This window comes from Camelina sativa, chromosome 19, assembly GCF_000633955.1.
Source record: "Camelina sativa cultivar DH55 chromosome 19, Cs, whole genome shotgun sequence".
Classification (NCBI taxonomy): domain Eukaryota; kingdom Viridiplantae; phylum Streptophyta; class Magnoliopsida; order Brassicales; family Brassicaceae; genus Camelina; species Camelina sativa.
This window is the reverse complement of record NC_025703.1, coordinates 25,177,944-25,196,140: the sequence shown is the minus strand read 5'-3', so window position 1 is coordinate 25,196,140 and position 18,197 is coordinate 25,177,944. Positions and strand designations below refer to the sequence as shown.

General features: G+C 39.0%; 1 pseudogene; it reads right to left on the bottom strand.

Annotated features, from left to right (window-relative positions):
* Positions 10,654–12,870, bottom strand: LOC104767142 (annotated as a pseudogene).

The window sequence follows — 18,197 nt, the reverse complement described above, 5'->3', positions numbered from 1 at the left end:
GTTGAGTTTCAAATTTTGCGAGTCCTGCTTTCTTATGGTTGATTGATCCCACCATTGATCAAATAATTGACGAAATAAATGCTAGTCTTCACATTCCAAACTCAATGGTTCTCCTCTTTTACAATGCAAACACCCGTTGTAAAAAAAAATCAAAAACTAGAAACATTTCATGAATGTGAAATTGCATCTAAAGCACCAAAAAAATGTTAGATATCTACCACTATTTGCATGTTTGTCAGCCTCTGTTGGCCAACCGACTTCTCCAGCAATGATTGGCATATCTCCATGACCAACAGCTGTCAAAGCCGATACCAAAGTTTGAAACTTGGCATCGGAAACGTTTGTGTAATCGATACAATTGTCATCTACTGGTGGAGCGCCATCCTCGAACCGAGATAAAATGACAAAGAAATCTATGTATGTGTTGTAAAACACTTGTGGATTCCATAGACCGGCCCGCTCACAGTCCGTTAGGACATGGCCTTACGGTCCATTTACTGTCCGTACATGTACGGCCCATCGGCCATTGCTTCGCGGCCCATGGCCTATCTTATGTACTCTATTGCTTTATGGGCTTTAGCCTTTGTACTCTACTATATATATGTAACTTCATTCGATTATCATTAATAAGAACAAGAGATTTCATCCTTCAACTCTCTAGTTTCATAACACGTTATCAGCACGATAGCCTCTAAGGCCAACTCTCTAGTGATCGAAATTTTATTGAAGACTTGATCAAAGTTCGAGGTTCGCGGTTCCCGACGTTTTCAGTTCGCGGTTCCTGACGTTCGCAGTTCGCGGTTCCTGACGTTTGCAGTTCGCGGTTCCTGACGTTCGCAGTTCGCGGTTCCTGACGATAGCAGTTCGCGGTTCCGGCCGAGAGCGGTACGTAGGCGGTACGAGGATCTGTCCGAGAGCAGTCCGAGAGCAGTTCGAGAGTGGTACGAGGATTGGGTTGATAGCGGTTCTGATCGAGGTTCGTGAGTGAAATCTGAGGTCTTTAGCTCCCAGATCAAAACCAGTCAGACCCTAATTGGTGAAAGGTAAAATAAAGTCTAACCCTCTTAGAACCATATAATCGAATCTGAACCCTAACAGCTATTGAACCATAAAACATCCAAGTATACAAACAAACAAATCTTAAGAGTTCTATTCTTGTAAATCTTAAAATCGGATTGCATAGGGCTGTTAGGTTGTTTGTAAATTGCACCAAACTTTGTCAAACTTAAAATCGAATTTGGTTGTTTTGATTGTTTGTTGCATAAGAGCCTAGAACATGAATTTGTTAAAATCAAATATTGTTAAAGTGTTCTAGGATTTAAAACTTGGATCATTCATGCATCATAATTAAAATCAAATCATTGTATAGGATGTTTAAAATCGGATTGCATGAATTCATCCTTAGGATTTCTTAAGCATAAACTTGAACATAGATTTCCTGTAAATTTCGGCCATGAGAAACATAAAACTCGAGCATGAAACTTGTTCTAGGATTATTAGGATAACTTCCATAAACTTTAATCATTATCCTAAAATTTAAGTAAAAATTAACTTTAATGTTCTAAGAGTATTTCCGATTGAATTAAAACTTTTGTTAAAATTCTATAAACATTAAAACATGAAATCGAAAATTAAAATATTGGTTAGGATAAGTTCCTAATTATCTAAAACTCTTAAAACAAATTTACTAAATCCTAGAAAGAAAAGGAAATTTAAGAAAAAGGAAATCCTATCTAGAAAAAGGAAATTGTTGCATGCATGCTAGTTCCTATCTAGATTTGTTGTTCATGCATATTAAGCCACGAAATTGAGTAGAATAAAGGCATGTTTCGGTCTCAAATACCGCATGACCTAAGTTCGAAATTATAAGTAAAGGCAAGGCATGTTTCGGTCTCAAATACCGCATGACCTAAGACTAAAATGATTCCATGGTTCGGTCTTAAACACCGCATGGCATGATCCAAATGAATTACATGGTTCGGTCTTAAAAACCGCATGATATAATCGGGTGCATGTCTTGTATAGTCAAAGAACCTATGTGAGTGTATTAAGGATGATAATGGTTGCACTAAAAGAATAAATGTAAGGCAATTTTGCATACACACCATCACCTTGCTGAGAGTCTCAAGGACCAAGTACCATACCATTGAGAATCTTATTGACCTTTGGACAGAGTTGAAAAACAATATGGACACCAATAGATGGTGCTCCTACCAAAGGCTCAATTCGAAAAACCTAAGGATCCAGGAATTCCAATCCATGGATGAGTATAACTCAGAGCTTTTAAGATTGTCTCAATCCTAAGGTTGTGTGGTACTGAAGTCACGGAGAGAGAGTTACTAGAGAAGACTTTGTCTACTTTTAGTACTCACAATATAGTACTTCAGCAACAGTACCGTGAAAATGAGCTGTTGATGAATAGTGCTATGAGACCTCCCGGTACAACCCCATTACCGGAAAAAGAGCCCAAGGAGACCAACTACGTCCACAGAAAAAGACACTATGGCCATGGCCGTGGTGGCAGAGGACGTGGTGGTCGTTGGGGCCAGGCAAGCCGTTTTTATGGTTACGGCCGTAGTAGCCGTGGCCGCGGTGGTAGGGGCCGTGGGTCCTTTAAACCGCAAATCAAGGCTAAATCGGTTTGTCACCGATGTGTAAATGAAAAGTGCAATGAAGCTCACAAGGTTGACATGACAAAGAAAAATCCTAAAGAGCCTAAAGAGCCAAAGAGACTAATGAGTCTATCTATGTCCATAGAGACAAGTATGGCCGTGGCCGAGGAAGAAGTGGACATGGTGGTCCTGGTCGTGGGACTTACCAAAGACATAATTATGATGGTCAAGGCTATAGAAACCGATTAGGCTTCGGCCGCGGTCGGGGTAAAGGCCGCGGGTTATCTAAACCCGCAACATAAGACCAAGTCCACTTGTAATAATAATTATGGTATAGAAAACCATAAGATAAAGACATGCAGAACTCCTAAATTGGATTATGAGATTTTGATTGCCTAAAGAAAAATATTTAAACTCATGTGGTGTATTATTTTAATTTCTATGCTTTTGAATTTGATTGAATTATTATTTTGATTTAAATCCAATTATTTTATTTCCTTTAATATATATTAAAACATAAATCCTTGTCCATTATTGGAAATGGTTAAGGACAAGAAAATAAGTGTGGTGGATAGTGGATTAAGCCACACAAAGCCAATATTAGCAAAGATAAGCGGGTATAGCAAGCCTAAGTAAAGGCTACGGCCAGGCATATATTTTATGGCACACATTTTGAACTAAGTGTTGCATTATAATCACCCAGCTCTAAGAGAAGCTTATTGAGCCTTAAGGACATTCATTTGAATGGTTTCCATATTGAAATAAAGGGTGAAGGAAACCAAGAGTTCCTATATATATTACTAAGATCACCCAAGGATCTAAAGAGAATCCTAGAAGTCTATACCTTGCACTAGCCACTGGTTTTTACCATGCTAAGATTAATATAATAGAGGCTAATATGGCAATGAACGAAATGTTCAATAATTCACTTTATGGCATGACCGGATTGGCCATCCGTGTTTCTAACATGATGCGTATGTTGATATTAAATAAAATGGGCACACTCCTAAGAGAGAGAAGAGTTATCCCTACAATCTCACGTGTGTAGCATGTACACAAGGGAAACTCATTTATAAGGCCATCACCAGCAAATGTAACTAAAGAAATTTTCCACTTAAGACTATAAGTCTAGATAGTGCTGGTGAATTTATATCCCAAGCGTTTAATAATAATGGTATGTCCATGGGGGGGAGTGTGGACCACCCTGTGGCACATGAACATACAGAGAATGGATTAGATGAATCCTTCATTAAACGCACTTAATAAATTGCTCGACCATTACTCATGAGGTCGAAGCTTCTTGTGTCGGCTTGGGGACACACAGTATTACATGCAACAGAACTTATACGCATCAGGCCATCTAGTGAGTATAAATATTCCCAAATGCATAACGGGTCATAAGCCAGACATATCCCATCTAAAATAATATACGGGTGTGCCGTTTATATTGCATCATCACAGAGAACAAAGATGGGACCTCAAAGGAGGATGGGAATATATATTGATATGATTCTCCCACCATTGTTAAGTATCTTGAGCCAACTATGGGTGATTTATATGTGGCCAGATACACGGATTGTCAGTTTGCTGAATCCGAATTCCCTATATTGGGTGGAGAGAAAGACAAGCTGGTCAAAGAAATATTATGGAATCAAACATCCTTAAATTGGCAAGATCCTCGAGATTATACATTTGCAAAAGCTAGCTATTCAATTGCCAAGATTCCTTTAATGACCCAAAGAGAATTATGAAATCGTACATACCAGCTTGTAATGCACCAGTACGTATTGATGTTCAAAAGGAACACAATAATCAAGTTGCTACAGAGTCTAAATAGACCAATATGTTCCATAGAAAAGAACCTTCGGAAATCTAATAAAGGTGCAAATAAAACCGAGGTTAAGGAAAAAGTATAGACATGGCCGCGGCAAATCCTAAGGTACCAACAATGAGGTTTGGGACGCTAAACCTCAAGGTCCTTAAGGTATTAATAATAATAAGAGCTCGATAAACTATATCATGTCTAGAATAAAATGGAACTGCAAAGATGTCAACATTAATGAAATAATTGCATGCAAGGTAGCACTTGAAGTAAATGAGGATCAGAAACTCAAGTCTATATTAGAGTGCACTCAAAGTAAAGATTGGCTAAAATAGAAAAGAGCCATTGACGTGGAGTTAAACTCTTTAAAGAAGAGAAATGTGTTTGGTCCGACCTTAAGGACAACACTTGATATAAACCAGTTGGACATAAGTTGGTCTTTGTAAGAAAGAGAAATGAGAGTAATGAAAGCGTGAGATAAAGCACGGCTTATAGCACAAGGATTCTCTCAAAGACCAGGAATAGATTATGAGGAGACTTACTCCCTGTGATGGATGCAACGACTTTAATAAGTCTGGCTATAAAAGAAAAACTGGATTTACGGTTAATGGATGTTAAAACCGTATACTTACATGGTCCACTGGAAAATGAAATGAGATTACCAGAGGGTATAGAGCTCAATTATAAGAGTGGTTCTCGAGAAAATACTGCATAAGGCTAGACAAATACCTTTATGGACTGAAACAAAGTGGGTGTATATGGTACAATAGTTTAAGCAAGTACCTAGCTAAAGAAAGCTATAATAATGATCCCATCAGTCCATGTATTTATAAAGAAGTTTGCAAACAAAGGATTTGTGATAATAGCAGTCTATATGGATGATTTAAACATCCTTGGAACCCCTGGTTAAATCGCCCAAACAAGAAAGAATTTGAAATGAAAGACCTAGGCAAAAGAAAAATTCTGTTTGGGGTTACAACTTGAGTACATAAATGATAGAATCCTTGTGCATCAAATGGCATATACAGAAAAGTACTCAAGAGTTTTAATAAGGACTAAGCTCACCCATTGACTAGCCCAATGGTTGTAAGGAGCATTGACTTGGATAAAGATCCATTGGTCCAAAGAAGGACAATGAGAAAGTTCTCGGTCCTGAAATGCCATACCTCAGTGCTATAGGAGAATTAATCTTGGCTAGCCACACTAGACCAGAGATAAGTTTTGCCGTGAACCTCCTAGCAAGAATTAGTTCTTGACTAACCCAAAGGCACTAGAGTGAAATTAAGTATTTATTATGTTACCTACAAGGAAGGTAAGATTTGGGTTTATATTTTACTAACTATAACAAAGAAGGTTTTAGTTGGTATTGTTGATGCAGGTTATAGCAAAGAAGGTTTAGTGCGTTTTGTTCGATGACTCAACATATATGGACGGATAGCGGCATGGACGACAACAAAGAAGCAACGGTCATATATGAGGACAATTCGGCCTGTATCGCACAACTCAAGGAAGGTTACATCAAGGGAGATCGGACAAAGCACATACTGCTGAAGTTCTTCTTCACCAAAGCATTGCCGACATCGACGTTCAGGAAGTTCACGCACAAGATTGGAATGCGGAGACTTCTGGACTTGGAGTGATGTTTGGATCAGGGGAAGCAATGTGTGTTGTACTCTTTTTCCTTCACCAAGGTTTTGTCCCATTGGGTTTTCCTGGTAAGGTTTTAATGAGGCAGCATCCCCTAAGTACATTGCAGCGATCCCATCCAACATGGCACGGTCATCTCGTCCAAGGGGGAGTGTTGTAAAACACTTGTGGACTCCATAGACCGGCCCGCTCACAGTCCGTTAGGACATGGCCTTACGGCCCATTTACTGTCCGCACATGTACGGCCCATCGGCCATTGCTTCGCGGCCCATGGCCTATCTTATGTACTCTATTGCTTTATGGGCTTTAGCCCTTGTACTCTACTATATATATGTAACCTCATTCGATTATCATTAATAAGAACAAGAGATTTCATCCTTCAACTCTCTAGTTTCATAACAGTATGTTTTTTTTTTCCTGACTTCAGTCGAAGGCCCAATAAAAGCCCACTATAGAAGTGAGGTATAAATGGCGTGGAGTGGAGTAGAGAAAACCTAAATCCCATCCATCCATCCATCCCGCGCTCGCTTACAGGAAAGGGAGAAGAAGGTTAAGCGTGAGATTCCCGGGTCCGATCCGAGGTTATGAAAATACAGAAGAACTGCGACGTAATCTACTCTTTTTTTCTATTTACCCTAACTTGTTGTTTTTCTCAGATATCGCTTCTTTGACTAATATTTGCTTGTTAATGACAATTATTTTAATTATATCCATCCCATTCAGAATATGAAGATTGGAAAGAAGAAGTTCTTGATGAAGATGAAGAAGGTAAAGGTCTTGATGGAGGAGAAGGTAAAGGAGGAGGTTGTGGTTCGGAACTTTCGCGATGTTCCAATACAGCGGAAGTTCGATGTACGTATTCATTCTTTCTATATATCCTAGTTGTTGGTTTGTCAAATTGCTTCCTAATATTTGCTAAATAACAAAACGGGTCTTACGTACGTACAATTAGGACTACCAAATCTTCTGTGGCATGCCGTTAATCTACCGTGCTAATCCGTACCAGAGTTTTAAAGCTTTCATACTCCAACTTTACGCTAAGTTGGGTCTTCATCGTTACAATATTCTTCAGGTAAATTATATACAGTAGTAACGATCTTTGTTTTCAAGGATATATATCTATTGAATTTAATCTTATTAGTTGGGCCTTCATCGTTACAATGTTCTCGTCTCGTGGTAATATATCAATCAATTTTACTATTTTAGGGGAAAGACTTGAAGGTCAGTACTATATATAAATACATCATGTCCACGGGTTGTGCTGCTTGCCAATACCGCATAACTTTTGATGTCAAGGATCCACGGGAGACCAGTGATTCGCCACTTCAAACTTTTGAGATTCAAGTTAATGAAAAAAAATATAACAGTCTCCTTTTGACGTGCACTATGGCTGGACCTCTAGGTAAATTATATATATGTAAACTAAGTAGTGTACATGACCAACAACAACAATCTCGAGTTAAAAATCATCTTTGTTTTGTATGGGGGAACCCATGAATGGCAACAGATGGGGTGGTAGCGTGTCAGATATAAAGCTTCTCTCAGATTTCTTACCTGACTTGCCGCCAGTGAATCCTTTCCAAGATGATACTTCAGACCGGTTTTACGTGGTAAATCCAAAGACCACACTAGCCACTGAGAGTTTTTATTAATATTTTTCCGCTTATTTATATCCAAAGACCACACTAGCTACTGAGAGTTTTTTTTTCGGTTTGGGCAGCTGAAAAAATCAGAGGTGAAGAAAAATGACTGGATTCGTTTGTATTTGGAACTTGCAGTTGCCACAGCTAATAGGACCCATAGCAGATTTGGTATGGCCAATTTGAAGATTCTTAGAGTGGCTATGGAAACTCCACGAGAACATGTGTTGCCCATTAGCGAGGGACTTGGCGCCTATGATGCTATTTTCTACATTAGGTACACAGACTCATGCAAGGCTCGGGCTGGCGACGATGTTGATCGTGTTGCTGTTGTCAGAAGAATCTTGGATGACCATACGGAAATCTTTAGACTCGTGGGTCGCACTCACAGCATCAGATTATTAGGGAACGGGGAATCCCAGAAGACAGTTGTGCATGGCTCGGAGGACATAGAGATTCCACAGGACAATCAGACATGATGGATGGTTTCAACGGACATTGGTGGAGTTGTACTCATAACTCTCAAACCATGAACGCTAGCTTCTTTTTTTTTTTTTTTGAATGAATGTAAAAATATATTCAAACCAAAAAAAGTTCTTTTTACAATAGATGCAGCCTTGTTCGAAACGTTATTCAAAAAAGTGTAAATGTATTGAGAAATATCAGACTAGGGATGAGAAGCGAGCCAGATCTGAAGCCCATCTGCAAACTTCGTGGTATGCTGCTGCTGCAAGGCAAGAAGTTTGTTTCGAATCAAGCGGTCGAGAAACTTAATGTGCTGAGCTGTTGTACTAGGATTGCCTCCATGTCGTCGACGGTTACGCTCCAGCCAAATGGTATGGATTGTGGCCTGAAGAGCAAGACGTAAGAGAAAACAAATTGTGCCTTTGATATTCGTACCCGAGAGGAGGATCAGGAGTTGAGAGAGTTGAGTTGAGTAAAATTGAGGGCAGAGGGATCGAGCCATAGCATGGCAAACACGTGAAGTATATCCACAATCAAAAAACAAGTGAGGAACGGTCTCCAGCAGGGCACTGCAGAACCCACAAGAAGGGTTCAGACCTCTGTTCCACTGCAGCATACGATCCCCTGTAGTAAGCCTCTGACGGATCGCTAACCATAAAAGAAAAGAGTGCTTTGGTATGGAGTAATGAAACCAAACGCTCTTGACCCAACCCACTTGTGACCCTACTCGACGGAGCTGCAACCAAGTCTCAGAGGTGGAAAACCAAGGATTAAAAGAGGTGTCCGACCGCCGCCAGAGAGCAGTGTCAATGTGATCACATGGACCACGAGCCCGTAATGCAGTAATTTCCTACTCCACCTGGGTCAACCGAAGCAACTGTGGCCTGCGAAGTGATTCCAAGCTCAATGAAACCTCGTTCCCCAAGCAAAGGAAAAAGACAACCAAGGGAACACCAATTGTCATGCCAAAAAGAAGTAAGTGAACCATCACCAACCTCCATTTTGTGAAACTGTTTTGCAAGCGCCCTATATTTAAGAATTTTTTTCCACATCCAAGAACTCCTGGTAGTAGACTCTTTTACTGACCAAAAAGAAGCCCTTCGCAACAGCTCACACTGAATCCAATTAACCCAAAGAGAGCCTGCAGCCGATACTATACGCCAAATCAATTTGAAACAGCTAACTTTGTTGACCTCAACAAGCGATCTCAAGCCAAGACCACCTTCCTCCTTAGGCATACAAACATCCCCCCACGCAAGCTTATTTTTCTTGGCATCAAGCTCTGGACCGGACCAGAGAAATGCATTGCAAAGCCGTTCTATCTCCTGAACACATGCACTCGGTAACCTGAAAGCCGAAACCCAAAAATTGGTAAGACTCGCAATCACTGAACGAAGCAGTTGCAACCTCCCCGCAAAAGAGAGGAATCGATGCTTCCAGGAGCCAATGCGACTACGGATCTTTTCGATGAGTGGAGCACAGTGATGGACCGTCATTCGTTGAGTGAGCAGGAGCAGCCCTAAATAGCGAACAGGCAAAGAACCAGAGGCAAAAGGGAAGCGAGCAAGAATGTCCTCCCTAGTGCGACCAGTAACCCCTGCTAAAAACAGAGTTGATCTCTCCAAACTGATTGACAAACCCGATATTGCAGCAAAGTCCCTAAAGACCTCTAAAATTCCTTCCATAGAAGAAGCTTTCCCATCAGAAAACACCATGATATCGTCAGCAAAACAGAGGTGGGTAAGGTTTAAGCTACGACAACGAGGATGATGCAATATCGGGTTTGTCAATATATATTTGATCCATTTGAATTTATGGATCCGAATAATAAACCCGTTGACCAAGCTAGCTAGGATTGTTATGTGGATTGCTTTTGTGCAACTTTTTGTAGATTTTAACTAAGTGTGTTGTTCTGCTTTAGATTGGTCGACTAAGTTATTTGGTGTGTTCCGATTGCTTTTTGTGTTGTGTGGATTTTTAAGTGTGTTTCTCAGCTTGAATACTTCTTGCTTTGAGAAGGCAATTTTAGTATATCTGTCTTCTTCCTTAATAGTCTTTTACCCTTTCAGTGGCTTAATCTTCGACTTTGTCATTCATTCCAAAAGTAGACGCAAACATGTGCGTGTCATTCAAACTCAAGCCACTTTTAAAAACATGTGGTCTCTTCTCTCGTCTTCCTTCACCAGCGCTGGCTATGTGTGCTTCCGATCATGAGAAAACTTCATAACTACAACGGATCCGTCGTGCATAGAGACGAAACCTCCTTATCGATGATCGATCCCAAATTAGAATCCAAGTAATAATAATATACTAGATTTTAATCCGTGGGACAATTTCTTAAAAAATAATAACATTTTACTTTTTTTGTTTTTTATATTTAGTTTGTTGTGTTTAAATAAATAATAATTTTGTGAGGTTGCGAGGTTGTTTAAATAGTGTTTTCAAGGTTTTTACAAAATCGGAATTCTTTTACAATGCAATAATTCTTTTAAATAGTGTTTTGGTTGCCCGTCCGATTCTTTTACAATGCAAACATATTCATATCTGGAAATAAATTTCACCACAAAAAAAATAGTTTCCATATATATAAAGAGAACCTCGCTAAACTAAAACCTCAAAACATCAGCCCTGTTAAGAGGAACCAAACTCCGGCAATCAACAAAACCAAAGAAGGAGAAGACGAAGAAGAAGCTTGGGAAGCAACAATCTGAATAGGGAAATTGCATTGTCCCTGAGATATATTTTGTGTGGTAATGGTGGCCATACCTTGGAAGACACAAGCATTCTCATCCTGGTTCTTCTCTTGAAAGTACATGTTAAACGCATACGAAGCGTTCCCATTTGCATCAAGACTATTGCAAGAAGACCCGTAACCAAGCGCCGTGCAGTCCGAGTAAGTGCAGGCGAAATCTATGTTATCCGCAAGTTTCGTCAAATCTTTAGAATCTGGATTGAACATACACCACTTGCTAGATAGATACGTCACGTTTTGCGCACCAATCAACAACTTGTTCTGTCCTTGACCTGATAAATCTATAGGAAACTTTGGTTGCCCGTCGAACTTAAATAGTCCCCAGTGGCGCTCGAACGGTCCAGGTGCTATACTTTTCGCATCCTCATCAAGTAATCCGAACAAGTATACCTCAATGTAGGTAGGTCTCAATGGCGTACCTTTGTTTGTTCCAAGCCTTGGTAAAAGACCATTGTAGAATCTGTATGCATTGCCTGTGAACACCCGTTGTAAAAATCAAATTTTTAAAACATTTCATGAATGTGACATTGTATCCAAAGCACTGAAAAAATGTTAGATATCTACCACTATTTGCATGTTTGTCACCCTCTGTTGGCCAGCCGACTTCTCCAACAATGATTGGCATATCTCCATGACCAACAGCTTTCAAAGACGATACCAAAGTGTCGAAATTTGCATCGAAAACGTTTGTGTAATCAATACCATTGTCATTTACTGGTGGAGCGCCATCGAAGAAGGCATAGTTGAGTGGGAAATCATCATTCCCATAGAGACTTAAAAAAGGGTAGATGTTAATTGCGATGGGAGCGCTGTTATTGCCAAGAAAATCAACAATCTGAGTCATTGGACCGATGATATCAGGACGGAATCTTCCTGCAGATGGCACAGGATTGCTTGCCGGTGAATCATAGACATCAGCGTTTAAAGGGACTGTAGCTTTGACTGAGTTGCCTAGTCCGGCTTCGTTTAAAGCGTTTTGGATGTTTTGAAGTGCAGGGAATGTGAGGTTTATAAATGATCCGTTGTATGATTTGAGGAATGGCTCATTCCCAACAGCTACAGACCTGAAAGCACACATCCACAGGAGATAAGCTTCACTGAGACAAATACATACAATTTCTCTAAGTTTTCTTACAAGAGTAACATTTGCAGAGATTTGATATCACAACCAGACAAATTTAAGAACCAATCGGTAACAATCAAATTGAGAAAGAAGCAGAGGGAGAAACTCACTAACGTGATATTGACACCACCATCGAAGTTATAACGAGTGACATTGTGNTACATTCTGACGAACCCAATCCTTGGCTCGGTCATAGCTTCCCATGACTTTAAGCTGATTATTAGGAATAGCAACCATAACTTCAAGACCCGAGCCGGCAAGTGCACCCATAGTGGTCTCATCCGCATCAAAAAGCTTAACTTTGTTGATGTTATTGTCCTTAAGCATTTGAACCACTGTCTTTGGAGGTAGCTTATGTGTAGCCATTGTTCCCCAGTTCACACCCAACCCATCTACCACAATACCCATGATTCCAAATCCAACAAAGAGGGCCAACAGATTCATCATCCTGAGATACAAGTAAAGAGCTTACTAGAGATTTTTACCCAAAATTCAAACGTGAATACTACTAACAAAACCCCTTAACTAGAACATTTGTAAAATCTCATTAAAACCCAGCAATATAAACAGTTTCCTAAATGCAGTTCAATCCAAACATCAGAAAGTTCAAAGCTTTACACGCAGAATCTACGAGATAACACCAAAATAAAGCCGAAGATAAGATTTTTAAACAAAATATGAGAATGGGAAAGAGACCTTTCTCACTGAGACTACTTGTTGTCAATCAAAAAGATTGAGTCTCTTTTTCTCGCTTTTACTGTTGTTGGGAAAAAGCTTTCCCCTTTGATCTCTCGACGGTGAATATGATGTTGCTTTTGTAATTGGGTCTTCAAAGTTTGAGACTTTATTGGAAGCCTACGAAACTTAGAGACGATTTGGTAAAAGCCAAAAAATTAAACCAAACATAAAAAAAGTTTGTTTAGTACATTTTAAAAATTTAATTGGCAAACATTACATTTACTATTTAAAATTAGAAAAATAGGAGAATATATCTATAAAATCTATAGAGAATGTGTATAACAGAGAATGTGTAAGATACTAGAGATTGATAGAGGGTTGGTGAGAAGATTATATACCAAAAAGGATATCTGTGGATGAAAAATAAATTTTTTTTTACCTTCAGTCAATAATTATTTAAATAACTGTTAATATAATCTTTTTATATAAAACTTCTTAAAAACAAAAAAAATCTAGAAAATCTATATTTTTTCTTTACTATTTGATATGAATTTTATTTAACATTTTTTAAATATATTATATACATCTTTTGTATACATACACTTAATAAGGTGTATAAACATATGTATACTTTATAAGGTGTATAGACATCTGTACACTTAATAATGTGTACAAACATCTTTACACTTAATAATGTGTACGGATACAAAATTTGAAAAAAATATTTAACATTATCAAATAAAATCATCAGACAAAATGCATATCAAATTATAAAGAAAAAAATCAAAAAAATTTAAATATCTTTAAAATTTTAGAAAATAAATTTTAATTAGCCAGCATTTTTGTTTTTAGATTGTAAGAAGCATATAATAAAGAAAAAAAACTAAAAAAATCATAGACTCAATGACATTTGTTGTAAATATGAAAGGTTGATGAGGGTTGGAAAGTCTTGTGAACAGTAGAAAACAGTAAAATATGTGGAATTGCTAATTGTAACTAGCAATTATCTCAAAAAAAAAAGTAAACATTGATACTTTACAAATGCTTATGTAAACATCCTTATAAACAAATTAAAAATAGTAAAGATAATATTTCATATAAATGGTGTCTCTCTGGAGAGGCGATTTTTTCTGCGATTCCAACTTCCGGCAATACCGGTTTTTTTCTCCGTTGAGGAGTGTGTTTCCGACCAACAGAAATGTGGCTTCCTGTTTGAGCATTTCGGTTGGCGGTTTTGTTCTGTTGTTTTATCACGACAGTTATCCCGGTCCAGAAAAGTCGATTCAACTGTCTCAGGAAACCGCCATGGTTGTCCCTATATATTCAGCAATTCTTCATGAAAATTCTCAATCGTCTTCCCTCCTTCTCTAAAAACCATCTTCTAAAGTCTACAATGAGTGACTATCTCCGGAAATCGGTCCAGGATCTGGACTTGGGCATTGATGACATTCCAATACCTCTTCCACCGGAATTCTGTGAACGGGCGGCTAATGTTAACCGCTACTCTCTGGTTGTAACCCCGGTGAACCCACGGAAACAAAACCTACGCGCTTTGATCCGCCAAATGCCTCAGGTATGGGGTTTCGTTGATGGGTGTGTTAACCAGATTCTCGATGATGGGCGTGTCCAATTCTGTTTCCAATCTGAGGAAACACTCAATTCTGGTGCTTAACCGTGGGCCTTGGTCCTTCAATGACTGGATGCTAACGACTCATCGATGGCATCCCAACATAACTGCTAGAGAAATGAAGATTATCCCATTTTGGGTGCAAATCTCTACTTAACTAATGCTATGGCTAGATGGATTGGAAATCGCTCAGGATTAGTCACTGAGATCGATTACGATGAAAATATCAACCAAGTTGAGGCAGTTAGAGTTAAGATAGCAAGGAACATTGATGATCCGCTTCGTTTTCAAAAGAACCTTCAATTCATTGTTGGTGAAAACACTGTGGTCAAATTTCGTTATGAACGACTAAGGAATTTATGTAGCAAGTGTGGATCTTTAAAGAACGACAATAAGGATTGTCATTTGAGTTTTGATGATGAGAATCAAGTGGATTCTGGTAATAGTAGTGATGATGATAATCACTCGACTGGCGACAACAACATGTCAGAGGCCGATACATTACCATCAGTTGATCCTGCTACTTTAATCCCTGGCATCCAGATGGCTCCACCAACTGTAAGATCATCACAACCTTGTCCTGGTATAAGAGGTGCATCAATGAACCCGGTGGTTTTTGCAGATGCTGACTTAAATGCGGAGAAGATACGCTACATACAGGCTAAGCAGAAGACTACCACCAAAGTGCCAAACTGTTATGAGGATCTGTTTGAGGTTTCATCGGACAATGCCTTGTCTGAATTTGTTTTCATGAAGCGAAAAAGAGTCTCTTTTGAGGAAGTTTTTAACAAAGTGGAGGCTGCAGAGGAATTGGCGGTTCTGAGTCAATTCCACAAGAAGAACAAAATAACTACTTCCAATGGCTCGTACTCAGTCAACCAACGATACAACGGAGGCGCGGGGGGCCCTGTACCCCCAGATCCAATATGAGAGTCCTCTCCTGGAACTGTCAGGGCATTGGACCACCGCTGACTATTTCTAGACTTACTAGATTATGTAGTATAACTAAGTGATGTTCTTTTCCTTATTGAAACTCTTAATCAGTGTGATGTAGTACACAAACTTAAGTGTGATTTAGGATTTGCTAATATACTTATTCAGCCCCCTCTTGGAAGGAGTGGAGGCTTAGCTTTGATGTGGAAACAAAATGTTGCTCTCAGTCCTATTTCAATGGATGAGCGCCTCATTGATGTTTCTGTAAACATTAATAATATAAGTTTCTATTTGTCTTGTGTGTATGGCCATCCGATTCAAAGTGAAAGACATCACTTATGGGAGAGACTAGCAAATCTTTTATATCATCGTCAAGATCCTTGGTTACTCATAGGCGATTTCAGTGAAATTCTTTCCAACTCTGAAAAACTTGGTGGACCATCTAGAGCTGATTGGACCTTCCGAGACTTTCAACACATGGTAACAATATGTGATCTAGAGGATATACGACACAGAGGAGATAAATTCTCATGGGTAGGAGAAAGACACACACATACCGTAAAATGATGTTTGGATAGAGCTCTTCAAAATGGACCTTGGGGAGCTGTTTTCCCGAATGCTGAGGTTGAATTCTTAGACTTCACAGGATCTGATCATAAACCTATCTACCTAAATTTTAATACTGGATCCTCATATAGACGAAGAAGCTTTTACTTTGATAAACGATTATGCGACGTGGACAATTTCAAAGACGTTGTGAAACAAGGATGGCAAAGACCAACACAAGACATGAATTTATCAATCTCCAATCGCATTGTGTCCTACAGAAAAGCGATGGCTAACTTGAAACACGAGGTTAAATTAAACTCTGAAGCATGAATCAAGGCTCTGCAGTCACAACTAAACACAGCAATGGAAAGTCTCAACTTCACGGTCAGAAAACATATCCCAACTTTACAAGATGAGCTGACAAAAGCCTACTTGGATGAAGAGAAACACTGGAAACAGAAGAGCAGGAATCAATGGATGAACGAGGGTGACAGAAACACAAGTTTCTTTCAATCTTGTGCTAACACGAGGTACACAAAGAACCAGATAAACTCAATCCAAGATACACATGGGAATATGTTTCGTGGACATAGAGCAATAGGAGAGCAGGCACAAACTTTTTTCCAAAAAATCTATTCAACTAATGGACATCCAGTTACAAGGGACGTTTTTGCGGATTTTGAGCCATGGGTCACACAAGATATGAATGAGGATCTCACTCGGCCCTTCACTACACTAGAAATATATGATGATGTGTGTCAAATTGGAGATGACAGAGCCCCTGGTCCAGACGGACTAACAGCTCGGTTCTATAAATCATGTTGGGACATTGTTGGTTGTGATGTCACACGAGAAATTCAACAGTTCTTTGATATTGGTAACATGCCATCTCAATGGAACCACACAAGTATTTGTCTTATCCCAAAAATTGACAATCCGAATACTTTATCTAATTATCACCCAATTGCCCTATGTAATGTTCTGTCCAAAATCATTTCAAAGTGCCTAGTTTGCCGCCTTAAAAAACACTTAAATGGGATAGTCTCGGAGGCACATGCAGATTTTATCCCAGGTCGGCTGATCCAAGATAATGTCATGATAGCCCACGAAGTCATGCACTCTTTAAAAGTTCGAAAGCGAGTCTCAAATTCTTATATGGCGGTCAAGACTGGTGTGAGCAAAGCTTATGACAGAGTAGAGTGGAATTTCTTGAGAACTACTCTGCAGATTTTTGGATTTTGTGATAAATGGATTGATTGGATCATGGCCACTGTCGAAACAGTTAATTTTTCTGTACTAATCAATGGTTCACCATATGGACATGTTAAACCTGAAAGAGGCATACGACAAGGGGATCCCCTCTCACCCTATCTATTCATCCTATGTTCGGATATTTTAAGCCATCTCATACAATCACGAGTTGCAGAAGGTGATATCAAAGGAGTCAAGGTTGGCGAAAACACACCAAGAATAACACATCTCCAATTTGCTGATGATTGTCTTTTCTTCTGTCAAGAAAATAGTAGAAATTGCCAGACTTTGAAAGATGTTTTTGATGTATATGAATACTATTCGGGACAACAAATCAACACTTCCAAGTCTTTGATAACTTTTGGTTCACGTGTGTATGGCACAACTCAAAATCGCTTAAAAGAGATACTTGAGATCCCGAATCAAGGAGGAGGAGGGAAATATCTTGGTTTGCCTGAACAATTCGACAGAAAAAAGAAAGAAATGTTTGAGTATATCATCACTAAAGTGAAATAGAGAACCTCTAGTTGGAGTGCAAAGATATTATCTCCAGCAGGAAAAGAAATAATGTTGAAATCAATAGCACTTGCCATGCCTGTGTATGCAATGTCTTGCTTTAAATTACCTAAAGGCGTTACTTCAGACATCGAATCGATACTCATGAACTATTGGTGGGAAAAAGATGCACAACAAAGAGGAATTTCGTGGATAGCCTGGAAAAAATTGCAACACTCTAAAAAAGAAGGTGGACTCGGTTTCAAAGATTTAGAAAAGTTCAATGATGCACTTCTAGCAAAACAAGCTTGGCGTTTAATTCAGTATCCAAACTCAATGTTTGCAAGGATTATGAAGGCTCGATACTACCGTGATACTACAATCTTAGATGCAAAACCAAGGAAGAACCAATCTTATGGTTGGTCTTCTTTGCTAGTTGGTATCTCATTGATAAAAAAGGGATCAAGATACAATGTTGGAGATGGAAATACAGCAAGAATTGGATTAGACAATGTCATTGACTCACATCCTCCAAGACCTGTATCAGCCATAAATGATGAAAACAATGGAACTTTAAACACATTGATGACGGACTCCAGTGTG